Here is an 11,840-nt window from a genome sequence, read left to right as displayed (position 1 = left end):
GACTGTTGGTCACAGGTCTTATGGACCAAGAGCAGATCAAAGCAGTCAATTAAAAAGAAAGACCGGGCGTATTGAATCAGTCAGTTGAAGATTGGCTCATTTCCTGGTAATCCCACTCCTCTTTGTCAAGCTGTTCCAGTCACCAATCGCTTGCGATCGATTACGCTGCTTGATTGTGCTGATTCATGGGAGATTTTATGCTCATGTTTATGCTAATGAGTTTGAGTTAATGCGTTTACAAATAAGGAAACTTGAGCGTGGCTGCCCCTCGGCAAATCCGGCGCAATGTCTAGTGCATTCTGGTCGTATTTTGTCGATTGCGCCCCTAGAGGAAACTCCATGACTTTGTGTTGAGGCATTGTGGCGGAAAACTCAGGAAATGCCACGTACTGGAGGTTTGATCTTAGTCTTGGCTTCACAGAACAGGCTGGTTCTGAGCAGTAGCGTAACGTATCCCTGAAGGAAGGGAGTGAGGGGAAGTGAAAGGGTAATCCTCATTGGATGGCTACCGCTGATCAGTCAGGAGCTGTAGTAGCATTGACCTGTGAACCCAACATCTGCCCACCCTCTTGTAGATAAGGTATGTGCCCCATGGAAGCTTGCAAAAAAGCATATAGAATGTTATATACCTTCAAAAATATATAGTAATTTGATTGATTAGAAACTTAATATCATTATTGTCTGGGTTCCTGTTGCTGAATTGACAGACAAATCGTTATTTAATTAAATCATTTTTCTAATTTTTTCTGGAGCACTACAATGATTTATACAAAGGAAAATCATATTGCAGCACTGTGCTTTATAAGGTCACTACATTTCACTAAAGGCACAGGATAAGGTTACACCAAACAGTTCATCACAGAAACATCGCTTTGCTTTAATTTCTGTTCTTTATTCAGTAGTGCTTTCATTTCAAACTCAATCTGACATGTAATGTGAATGATAGCCAGTGAGGTTTACTGTCAGGTAATAAAATTTGGTTTGCCGCTATCAAATCTGCTTATATTCATTGTGTACCGTTAACAGGATTTGGCAGTATGGGTGAGTCCTCTCACATCATGGAAAGTGTTTTCATGTTAAACCGAAGGGATTTCACTTCAGAGATTAGCACTCCTTTAGGTCATTATTGGGTTGGTTGTACTGTTGTGTATTACCAAAAAGCAAAAGTCTTAGAAGTTAATTGGCTCAAAAATATTTTATGATCCTCTACAATCTATCAATTTTGCCACTCTAAATAAGGTACAAAACTGCAGTTGCTTTAGAAACTGTAAATATTGCTTCAGGATTCCTATTTTTAACATTTGTGAATAATGAAACTGCAGCAGCACCCTTAGAGCTGAGGCACTTGTACCCATTTGGACAGTGGTGGGATTCAGCCCTGCAACGAGTATCCATCACACTGGCTGACAGCAAAATACACAAAATCTTATTGTGGTTAACGATAATTATTCAGCCAGTTTATCTTTTACCATTTTAGACAACCAGGCAGAGGGAGCTTCATTATAATGTGCAAGCACCTTGTTGAGGTTCATAGGAAAATTGCAGGTAAGAAGAATTTTCACCACATACACTCGACCCTTCAATCAACAGAGATAGTCAACAGCCTGATAACCACAGCTGGTTTTGTTTCTCCACCTTATCCCAGTCAACACAATTTGGCTCAGCAGGTCAGATTTTCAGTGAAATGAGAGATCATTGCAGTCTAATAATTGACTTTTTCCATAATCCTGTCCAGTAGCCGCAAGTGCAGTTGATGTTGAGGCAACAGATGGTGATGAGTAAATCCAAAGCAGAATTAAATTATTATCAACAAGCAGCCTGCTTTTGGTTTTTTTAAGTGTCTTGAATGCGTGAATGCAGCACCCATACAGATATCAGGAATGCCCCAGGTTCGATCCCTGGTCTATTAGCAGAACTGGCAGTAGGAGCTCCACAGCTGGTCTCAGTGAGCGTGCAGTAGTGAGGAGGAAACTCCACCAAGGTTTCCACTCCCGAATACTATCCAATGACACCCCCCCCACCCACCGCTGAAAAGTGCACCTGTGAGGATGTCAGTAGGGGACAGTATTGGCTTGGCTATGATGCTTTCCATGGCAAAGTAAACTGCTGATACTCACCGACTAGACTTGCAGATGAAGAGTTCTCACTTGGCGAGGTACTGAATGGTGGCTGGAGCCTGTGGTACTCTACCTCAGCAGGTAATCAGTACCTTTAGGAGAAGAGAGATTTTTTAAAATCTCTTGACAGTAATTTAGGTAAATCTAAACGGGTATATTTAATAAACTTCCACTCAAAATGAAACAGCGATTAAGTCAACTGTAACTCTGCATTGATTTATTAAAAGTGCTTTAACAGGAGAACCTATGTTACCAGATTGTTTACAGTATAGTCGTGCCAAAGCTGGCAGGTTGATGGGCACAGGAGTATGATGAGAATAATAAGTTCAAAGATAAATTTAATATTGCTTGATTTCTAATTGCTAGCCTTGAAGCTATCACTTGTGTTTGATGCCATAGTTGATTCTTGTCTAGAATTGTTTGATTGTAACATATGATAAATCAAAGATAGTCAATGGCTGGCAGCAAGTTACAAGGCAATGATTCATCTGAACGCTTCAGATAAGGTCATAAACCACTTGAGTGAAACTTGAGTAGTTCGTGAGCGTCAGCAGAACCTGGACATTGAATTACTGCCTTATGCTGGCTCAACTGATTTTAGTCCTTATTAATGTGTAGTCTGTATTAGTTTTCTAATGTTTATCTTTGACTTTTGGGGTATACATCCTCTGTGTATAAAGCTTGCGGAAAAATGTAGTTTACTAAACTGTCAGTATAAACTTCCGCTGTTTAGTAGCAAAATTTAGAGCAAAATATGCCCCCTTGAAACATTGTGCTCTGAGGATGCTAACTGCATTGGAGTTGATATGAGGTAAGAAAATAATAACACAGATTAATGGCACAGGAGCTGAAAGTCGATTATCATAATTTAACGGGTCCCTCCAGCTCTTATCTCATGATTTAGTATTAACAAGGAATGTGCAACACGCTTTAATTTTGTTGCAGATATGTACAGTTTTATGATTATTGCTAAAAACTCAGTCGGCTAAATCTAATAATAACAGCAGGGCCAAAAGGTTATGGTATAGGATAATCATCTATGGTATCATAGCATCTGGAGTGTTGATGTTTTTACTTGTTAAATTACCAAGAAATGTTTATACAATGATATGAACGATACAGTTTGATATATAAAGGACACTTCATAGCCCAGTGCATACAATATTTGTTCAATGAGTGAAAGCTACAGAATGCTGCATGAGTGGTAAAACCACAAGTGTTTCTGTCTGGTCAAGTCCACAATGTGTCACAATTCTGCATATATGAAGAATGATTAACGTGGTCTATTTTTAAGTGTATCTTAAAGGAAGAAAATGAAACAACAGAAGCTCTTTTTTATGGTTTTACACAGAGTAGTGGGTGCTTGCTATGGTTGAGTCTGTTGACTGGTTGGTATTCTGACTCTCTGTGGGGGAGAGGAGGATGTCTGTGGGTTTGTGTGTGTATTGCATTGATTAGGAGGGAGCATGTGATTTAACTGTTTCAATTGCACTCCTTGCAGTCAGTTCCAGAATTATATCAAGGTGTTAAGGTCTCTGAGGAATATATCATTAGACTACAGAAACAAAACAGTTTGATCATTATTTTTACTGGATGTATTTAAATAAGAATTTAATTATACACAGAAATCTGAATCAATTTTCTAGGTAATTCTTGACAGAAAATTAGGTGCATGTTACTTTTGCTGTGTAGTATTATGGGTTGTCGATAATTACTTAATGTCCTAGCCCTTCCTTCCATGTGATGGTGTTAGGAAAGGGTTAATCAAATGGGACTGCAATTGATTTCTCTTTATATTAATTCAGTGACTTTTCAATTGGAACTGATCGCACTAGCAGTTTGATTTTCCCTCTAATATGGACAGACCCTGTAACAAGATCTTGAGTGGTTGTAGGTATGTAGACCGAACACCATCTTATAAATTATTCATCTCTTAACTTCACAGCAGCACAAGAGAAGTGTGACAGCTTCATGATGGTTAGGTAATCTGTAAAGTTGAAGGTGTTTGTATTGATACATAAAGAGCTGTCTGCAAAGGCCACCCTGGAAGGCGACATCTGTTGAAAAGAATGCGGCCCAGGGGGCCTTTGATGATTCTGTATCTGACTTCATCCTAAGTATTTGATTGACAGATCTGTTAGATCCGTGTGTTAATGGAGACACGGAATGCAGGAGTTGATTTAACAAGTGTTTACTGAACAAAGTCTGGAGGTGAACTAACTACACAAGACGCTACACAGGCTTATATACCCGAGTGGTCACTACTGGTACTACAGTATACAGGGGCTTCAAAAACACAGTTCCTCTTAAAGGTACATACACTACAATTCCTCCCCTTTTAGATAAATAGTACATAACATTTTTACAAGAAAAATAATCTACACATTTGCTGAAGTTAATCAATTACAAATTCAGTCTCTCTGGAGGCTTCCTGACTCGGTCCGGATAACGCCTCGGTGGTGTAGTAGGTTCTTTTGGCAAGGTCGATTCGGCTTCCATGCCAGTGTCGGGTTCATCTGGTTCCAGTATCACCGGATCGGAGGTAGATACTATGGGTATCTCTGCTTCATCACTAGGCGTATAGAGTTGTGGTGTAGGTTGTCCTTTTTCGGATGACTCTATGATCTGGTCAGCATGGCGCCTTATTATGCTTTCTCCAATGACCACGGTATACATCAGCGGTCCTAGTCGTGTGCAAATAGTTCCAGGCTGCCATTTCTCGGTACGGTAGTCCCGGGCCAAAACTGGTTGACCTATCTGGAAGGTTCTAGTTGGCCTTTCATTCATGCTTTGAAATTGCCGGTTCTCTACGTCCCTTCTGACGTTTGGCTTGACCAAATCCAGCCGGCATCTTAGTCTTCTATTGAAAAACATCATGGCGGGGGTTTGGTTAGTAACCACAAGTGTTGCATTCCTGTACGCAAACAAGAAGTTATCTACCTTATGTTGTAGATTTATGTCTTCATCAAGAAGGCCATAAAGGCCATGGGTAAAGGTCTGGACAAACCTTTCAGCTAATCAATTGGTGGCGGGATGGTATGGGGCGGACGTGTAGTGCTTAACCCCATTGTTTTTTAAGAACTTCCTGAATTCTTCGGATACAAATTGCGGTCCATTATCAGAACAGATCTGTTCAGGCAGCCCATTCCTGGCGAATATGGTCCTTAATACTGTGATGGTTTTTTCCGTGGTGGTGGTGGACATCTTTATTACCTCCGGCCACTTGGAGTGTGCATCCACCGTGATTAAGAACATTGAGTCCATAAATGGACCAGCAAAGTCGATATGTACCCTTTCCAATGGAGATGAGGGCCACTCCCATGGATGTAGAGGAGCTTGTGGTGGGGCGTTTTGGACCTTTTGGCATCCTGCACAGCTCTTGGTCATCTCTTCGATTTCTCTATCGATTCCCGGCCACCACACAAACGCTCTGGCTAAGTTCTTCATTTTTACCCCACCCAGATGACCCTCATGAAGCTCATTGAGCACTCTATCCATCAACTTAGGTGGAATTACTACTCTGGATCCACACATCAAGGTTCCTCTGCACACTGACAGCTGTTCTCTTCTCGGGGAGAATGCTGGCAGCAGTGGTTCGCCATGTGCTGGCCATCCCTTCACCGTTAAATCATAGACCCGTGATAGTGTCGGGTCATTCTGTGTTTCCTTTTCTATGTTTGCATTCGTCACAGGTAGACATTCGACTATGGTCGAGGGGAATAACTCCATTGGATCCACTGCAAGATCTTTTTCTTCCACCGTCGGCAACGGTAGGCGTGACAATCCATCAGCATTCCCATGCTGTTTAGTTCCTTTGTACTCGATGTCATATTGGTGTGCCCCAGGAAAAGGGACCACCTCTGCAGCCGTTGCGCTGTCATTATCGGTGAGCACTTCTGAGGGTTGAACATGGAGACAAGAGGTTGATGATCGGTTAGTAGAGTACATTTTTGACCGTGCAGGTAGTGATTGAACTTCTTCACCCCCCACACTAGGCTGAGGGCCTCTCTGTCAATCTGGGCGTAGTTACGCTCGGCAGAAGTTAACGAGTGTGACGCAAAAGCTATCGGCCTCTCTAAACCATCAAGGAATTTATGTGACAGTACCGCCCCAATGCCATAGGGAGACGCATCACACGCCAGTCTGATCGGCAGTGCTGGGTTGTAGTGAGCCAATACTTCTCTTGAAGTGATTAAGACCTTACTCTTCTGAAAGGCCCGCTTACAGTCATTGCTCCATTTCCATGCTACTCCCGTTCGTAGCAGGGCGTTCAGTGGGTGCAGGATTGTCGACAAATTCGGCAAAAACTTATGGTAGTAATTCACCAATCCGAGGAATGACCTCAGTTGCGACACATTTTCAGGCGCTCGGGCCTTAACAACTGCTTCAATTTTGTCAGGGGACTTATGTAACCCCTCTTCATCAATCACGTGGCCACAATACGATATCTGTTTCTTAAAAAACTCACACTTGGGGCAGTTGGCTCGTAGCCCATGTTCCCGTAGTCTAGTGAGCACCTGTTCTAGGTTGTTAAGGTGTTCACTGTCATCTTCACCTGTCACAAGGATGTCGTCCAAGTAACACTGAGTCCCCGGAATCCCTTGCAGGACTTGTTCCATCGCTCTTTGCCATATCGCCGGAGCCGATGCTACTCCGAATACCAATCGATGATACTGGTAAAGACCTTTGTGAGTGTTAATCGTGAGATACTTCCTAGAGGATTCTTCAACCTCCATCTGCAAATATGCTTGTGCTAGGTCAATTTTTGTAAAACGCTTCCCTCCAGACAGTGAGGCGAAGATGTCTTCTATCCTTGGAAGAGGATATTGTACTGTGTGAAGGACAGGGTTCATCGTCACCTTGAAATCCCCACAGATGCGAACCTTCCTTGGCTCCTCAGACTTATTGCTTAATGTTTTCTTCATGACAGGAACGATGGGTGTCGCCCACTCGCTCCAGTCGACCTTAGACAACACGCCTGCCTTCTCCAGATTCTCCAGCTCTGCTTCGACGGCTGGGCGAATTGCATATGGTACCGGTCTTGCTTTGAAAAACTTGGGACTTGCATTCTCTTCTATTTTTATCGAGGCGGTTACGCCTTTAAGAGTGCCCAGTTCTTGTTGAAATACCTCTTTGGTGTTAGCTAAGATTGTTGACAATCGTCCAGGAGTGACGTCTTCATCTTTTTTACCGTCCACCGTCATTGCATGAATGGAGTGCCAATCTAAGCTTATCTTCCTGATCCATTCACGTCCCAATAACGGTGGTCCACCATTTTGCAGTATGTAGAGATATAATTTCCATATTTTCTTGCCGTTGTATTCGACAGGCACCCTTATTTTTCCTCTGGGGTACACTTTTTGCCCCGTATACGTCGTCAAGACGATGGATGTCTCTCTCAAGGGTATGTGTGAGAATAGCTGCTCGTAGTCTCGTCGATTCATGACGGTTAGCGCTGATCCTGTATCCAATTCCATTTTAACTTGGGACCCTGCTATCGTGAGGGTGACCCAAATGGTTCGGTGATCCTCTTTTGCGATTACATTGTGAAGTTTGAGACAGCTTAGTCTCCTGTTCCCTGATTCACTATCACTCATCTGGTCTTCGGAACTACTGTCCGTCATCTTTTGTACTTTTTTGTACGGTTCCTTAGTAGCCTTTTTGTTGTCGCTGGTCTTCTTCCCAGACCTGCAAACTCGTGCAATGTGTCCCATCTTTCCGCATTGCCTGCATATTTTGTCCTTGGACCAGCAGTCCTTCTGGTCATGGTTAGTTCTGCCGCAGCGATAACATTTTGCAAATCCCCGTGTCATTTCGTGGGTGCCGTATTCCTGTGGCTTTTGTTGAATTTCCACAGCTCCCCTGGCTGCTGCTTCGTACGATACTGCCATGCTGAAAGCCTTATCTAGCGTCAGCTCTTTCTCTGAGAGTAACTTCTTCTGTGTTCCTTCACTCAGGAGTCCACAGACAAATTTGTCCCGTAGTGTGTCTGCCAGTCCTGCTCCGAACTGGCAGTGCTTTGATAGCTTGCGTAGTTCCGTAAGGTACTCAGCATTGCTCTCATCTTTATGCTGAGTTCTCCTGTGGAATTTAAATCTTTCGGCTATCAACAGCGCAGGATTTAGGCGTTCCTGTAGGACAGCAACAATTTCGTTAAAACTCTTCGCCTTTGGTTTGGCTGGAGTAATCAGGTCCCGCAATAGGCCGTACGTTCTAGCGCCAATTAAGTTTAGCAATACCGATGCCTTTTTCTCATCGGCTATTTCGTTTGCCTCGCAATATACCTCGACTCTTTCCACATACGTGGTCCAGTCCTCTATTGTATTATCAAAGGCAGTGATACAGCCAGTCTTCGGCATCTTGAAAATCTAAAATGGCGCCTCCCGCGCTTTGCCTTCTTCCCCCGCTGACTAAGATGGCGCCTCCCGCGCTTTTGCCTTCTTCCCCGCTGTTGCTAGCGCTGCTTTCCGCGGTTTCCGTTGCAACCTGCAGCTCCTCGCGGTTTCCTGCGCATTTAATATTTCTTTTTTTTATTATTTTCCCATCGTGGAACAACCCTGTGGGACTCTTGCCTCCCACTTCTCGGGTCTAGACGCAGCCCGGCTTCGTAGCACCGGCCGCGCCCTGTGTGCTCCACCCTCTCTCTCTCCTCTTCCCGACAACGCTGCTCGGCCCCGTTGCAAGCCACCCGCTCGAGTTCGCGACCGCCGCAGCCCAAGAAGGATCAGTGTACTACCTGCCACCAGCCCGATTAGCTGAAGCACCGTCGACAGGAACCAGGCCCCGCTTTTGACAGCTTCTCCATCAATCTTCAACTCCGCTAACACAGGGGCGGATGCCCATGGTCGACGCCCGTTTCTACTGCTTTCTTCCTTCTGGCCTCGACCTCTGCTCACTTCGCTGCAGGAATGGATCCCAGGAGGTGGTGCAGACTGTAGGTAAGTTCGTATCTGCTCGTCGCCAGTGTTATGTCCGTGTATGATTGAGACACGGACAGCAGGAGTTGAACAAAACAAGTCTTTACTGAAAGGAGTCAATCGGGAAACTGAAACTACAGAGGCTTACTAGCGCCTTTTATACAGGGGTGGTCACTGCCGGTACTGCAGTCTGAGACCAGTTATTCTCTTAAAGGTACATACACAACAACCAGGAATCTGTGTTGTGGTGAACATGGTAAATGTGGTGAGCAAGACAGGTATCACAGTTTATAAGAGTATCGGTTTCATAGTAGGAACATGGTAAGGGTAGTGATGTAAGGACTGTTTTCCATCACAGTTTGCTCTTCAGCAAAGTGCTGTATGTAGCGATGACCATTCTTGTTATTGCAAATTAGGTTGGAACAAAGCCCCTTCCTTGTCATGGTGAGCTTGATTGATGCAGTTAGGTTTGTGACGGTGTCTCGTATGTTGTGATGACTGTGGTCAACAGTGTTTCTTGGCATAGTCTGGTTAATAACAAAGTTTCTATTTGGTATTGAAGTGTGGTGAGCATGCAGTTAGGAATAGGCCTTTTTTTATAAGAAAGTACTGATTCCGTAACATGATGAACTTGGTGATTGTGGTGATTGTGGTGAGACTCTCATTCCATCTGAGAAGGATATTAATCGGAAGAATGCAGTGACTTACAGTTTGCCACAAGCCAAAAATTGAAAACATGGATTTCAGAACAGATAAATAGAAAGGTTTCACAACAAGTGCATTCCATGATATGAAATCATAAGGGTGAAGGATGAAGCTCACATCACACCATTCTTGCCATTTGAAATCTGTAACATATAACAGAACATTGTCAGCACTTTGAATATCTGTGATTATTTAAATGTTCTTGGTGTTATAGTGCTGTGACCTGTCTGCTAAACTGGTCTGAACATAGATTATTTGGTGCTTATTCTGAGCAGTTGAAGATAGTTTCAATGATGTCTGTAGGAATCAGACAGAAAGTGTGATGTGGCATGGGGTACATTATAAAGAAGGAGGATTCTCATCTAATGCGTGAGCTATAAGCAGTAAAGAGATGATATGTGAATGGGACAATCCAAATGATACTGACAAGCAAATCATCAGAAATAGAATACTTCACCTTAAGTGGAAAAAAAATACTTATTTCTGCCAAAGTAACACAAGCTAAATAATGGCAAAATAATAGCAAGTTTATATGCCTAATAGTATTTTATTAACAACAACAACTTGTATTTATATAGCGCCTTTAACGTAGTAACGTCCCAAGGCACTTCACAGGAGTGAAACCATTATAGTTTGCATTAGATTTTGATCTAATTACTGCACCTTACACTCAGTCATGACACTACCAAAATTCAAATGACTTACAATTATTTTCCAATACCTCAAGACCCTGAGGCTACATCCTATCATGTTTAGCTCCACACCTTCAGTTCTCCCTGTGCCACACCCCACTCCCTCACAGGGCAGCTCAGGTAAGCAATCCAAAATCTTGCCAAGGCCCCTCAAGTTTTTGCTAGGAGATGTCAGTGAGCAGCTTATGGTGACTTGTTCTATGTTTCCTTCTTTATTTCTCTCCCTCCTTGTCCTCTCTCAAAACATATTCAGTCAATCATAAATAAAACGGAAATTGAAATTTCAAACAATTCTCCTGTGACAAAATAAAACTACAATTACCATCCTATATAAACTCATATACAGTGCAACATGAACGGGTTTGGAGCCAATAATAACTTTATAAGAAAGGTGTTGAAAATAAACGTAAGATACCAGTGGCATAACTTCAGTGAGTGACACTGGCCACATCATTAGTAATCTCTCTCTCAGCTAAGTTGGCCAGGATACATTTGGTGTATTGTCCATAAATCACTGATTGATAACATACTCCCATTTGTGCAACATACAATTTGGTTGTAGTGTCACACTGACTTAGTAAAAAGTTGCAGAATGGTATAAAGGGTAACATGTAGCTTACGCTGAAATCAATTCAAAATGTCAAAATAATTAGTCCATTTTTTAACCATAGGACAAGTGACAGTAGTTGATCCCTCTAATCCTTTCAATGTAAACGGAAGTTTATAAAGCTTTAGTCTATGCCAAACATGTTGTTTAAAGCTTTATTATAGTGGCTGGATGTACTCCATGCAGACTAGTTCTGGGTAAAACAGCGCTCAGTCAGTCGGTGTTGTAAACTCTACCTTCACCTGCTGGTGGAATGCAGAGTAGCAAGACTGGTTACTTACCAGACATTCAGCAGAACAAAGCTAGTTATGTGAAAATGATTCAGGCTGAAAGTTTTTAGTCTGTAAATTCACCAATTGAGATGAAAACGTGGAAGACCAGGAAGATACCAGATTGACTCCTCAATCTGTGTTGATGAGTGAAAGGTTAATTCCCTATTTTGAGGGAAAACATTGCATGGAAGAGCAATTCCCTGGCAATAATTACCAGCTGATCCTGTCTTATTATAACCTCTTCATATTGAATCTCCCTTTTACTTTTGTGAGAAATTTGATCAGATCAGGCTTCCGAATACCAATGTTTAAACCTTGGTCTGTGATGAGTTAGTCAGTCACAGCCATCACGCCAGGAAGGGCTCTGCGTTTAGCCTCGGTGGCCCAGGACTAAGGGGAAAAAGAAATGAACCAGGATTCCTGCTCCTGATTGCTGCTTATTTACCATCTGCTGAAAGTGTACCGATGGACACCACAGGAAAACAACAGCTTTGGTCACGATGTGTGCCAAACTCATGAACACTTTTTTT

At 42.8% G+C, this 11,840-nt stretch overlaps 1 long non-coding RNA gene across 1 annotated transcript; it reads left to right on the top strand.

Annotated features, from left to right (window-relative positions):
* Positions 1 to 256: 256 nt before the first annotated feature.
* Positions 257 to 1,816, top strand: LOC147109500 (uncharacterized). The gene is made up of 2 exons (XR_015080431.1): positions 257 to 580; positions 1,478 to 1,816. It is a non-coding gene; the product is annotated as an uncharacterized LOC147109500 (long non-coding RNA).
* Positions 1,817 to 11,840: the final 10,024 nt, after the last annotated feature.

This window comes from Somniosus microcephalus, chromosome 12 (genome assembly GCF_052327205.1).
Source record: "Somniosus microcephalus isolate GS21.2 chromosome 12, FLI_Smic_1.0, whole genome shotgun sequence".
Lineage (NCBI taxonomy): Eukaryota > Metazoa > Chordata > Chondrichthyes > Squaliformes > Somniosidae > Somniosus > Somniosus microcephalus.
This window is presented reverse-complemented; position numbering and strand designations above follow the sequence as displayed.